The sequence below is a fragment of the Electrophorus electricus genome, unplaced genomic scaffold (genome assembly GCF_041902795.1).
Source record: "Electrophorus electricus isolate QZ-2024a unplaced genomic scaffold, ASM4190279v1 Scaffold200, whole genome shotgun sequence".
NCBI lineage: Eukaryota > Metazoa > Chordata > Actinopteri > Gymnotiformes > Gymnotidae > Electrophorus > Electrophorus electricus.
In genome coordinates, this window is record NW_027658480.1 from 1 (window position 1) to 2,148 (window position 2,148).

Genomic DNA, 2,148 nt, shown 5'->3' on the forward strand with positions numbered 1-2,148 from the left:
ATGCATCTTCTTACCCCTTCTCTCTGCACACAAAAAATAAAACGCATTGAGAAGAGACTAATTGCCCAAAGGATAAAAAATAAAATGACATATATAATGATAAAAGGAAAAGGTAAATAGATAACAGTAGATGTGTTAATATAAAATCAAAAGTCGTCTAAACAGAACTCAATGCAATAAGTGTGTTTTGAGATGTTTTTGTTTTGCTGTTGGTTTGTTTTTTTTGTTTTTTTTTGTTTTTGCTTTCAAGTGCTAATGCCATTATGAGTTGCTAGACCATGAAGACATTTAAAGACATTTAAAGAATAATAAAATAATCTGATTTTGCTGTAAAAGACAGATGTCATGTTCACACTGTACAACTTCACTGCTTAATGTGATCTCCTGTTTACATCTGGCAGACACGCTTATCTATAGCAACTTACAGTTTCAACTATATTACAGAGCTAGGTCCATATAGCGGTAGGAGTTTGATTCAGTTCAGTTCAGCTCACTCAGACTTTCATTTCTGTTTTCTTGTCTTCAGGTTTTGTTTCATTGTCCCTAATAAGTCCAACTTGTGCTTGTCTACTCATGTCTCACTGTCCTCCTTTGCTTGATGTCACAACTTCATTGATACCTAATGTGAATGTTGAAAGTATCACATGTTCTTTGAGTAGGAATCAAACATCATCGCACTAATACACTGGACTGATAGTGGACTCTGCCGAGGTATGCCTACCCCTGATGTCGTGATGTTACTGAGCCTCATCCTGTCTCAGATGCCTTGGCTACTCCCATCATCCCCTGATGTCCCCTGTTGTAGCCCACACCACCTCCACCCCAACCAGCTACTCTCTGTTGACCTTAATGGACGTTCTCTTGCGACTTGGGTCTCGGACACATGCACACTATCGGGACAAGACTAGAACCTCCAGAAAGTTCGACTAAACATTAAATGCTTATTTAATTTTTTAATTTATGTCTCTCTTTAACAGCCAGAGGAGGATGGGCCCCCTTTGAGTCTTGGTTCCTCTCAACGTTTCTTCCTCATGCTCTAGGGAGCTTTTCCTTGCCACTGTCACCCTTGGCTTGCTTACTGGGGGCTTGGACTTGGACATTTGAAAAGCTGCTTTGTAACAACACCTGTTGTAAATAAAATAAAATAAAATAAAAATTTAAAAAGCACTTTATAAATAAATTTTGAGTATTTGATTTTTATATGTAATCTTAAAATTCATAAGATAACTAAAATTTGTTTTTTAATCATTACATTTTTTTCACGTAAAATAAAAATATAATTTGGAGAGTCCCAATAATCTAGTACAATCAAATCTCATCATTACAGTGCCAACAACACATCAACATCACCAGACTTCAAAGCACTTGTCTGAGAGGAAGATTTGTATGCCTGTAATTCTGTTGTTGAAGAGCCTATAAAATCAAAACAGGCTTTTAAATTTGAAATTTTAAACTCAAATAAATACAGCCTTATTTTAAATGCCTAAACACACACACACACACAGTTACCTCACAGTGTGAATATTGTTGTTGGTGGAGACAGTATCATAGATCCTCTTTGCTGACACATCAGTGATGTCATTGTGACTGAGGCTGAAATTAGATGGATTATAATTACCACATTGTTCAGGATTGCCAAACACACCTCCCTCTACTAAATCACCGTGTAGTAGTACAAACACCTGTAGATTTATATATCAATGAATTCAATTAATGAACGAATGAATGAATAAACGAATGACTGAATTAGCAAATGAATGAATAAGCAAATAAATAAATAGTAAATTTGTGTCATTAATGGCCAGATAATTATGCATTTTGACATTTTAAACAAAATATCATTTCTTTCAGTTCTTGTACACATGACTTGTTATCTATCAGGCATGAAACTGTAAATCATAAAGAGTCTGTTATGCCTTATTTCTCTTTTTAATGAGAACATGTGTTTCTACAAGCAGTCTGGATATGCTGTAGACCACAGAGGTCCATCCTGCCAAGTACAGGCAGTGATCAGTGAACCAGGCAGCCAGTGAGAGAGGTCATCATTTCCAAATAAAATCACCAAGAAAATCAAGCTTTTTGCTGTTTGCTTTTGAAAAAATTAAGTCCTTGAAGGAACACAGGATATGACTGAATGAGCAAAGTTAC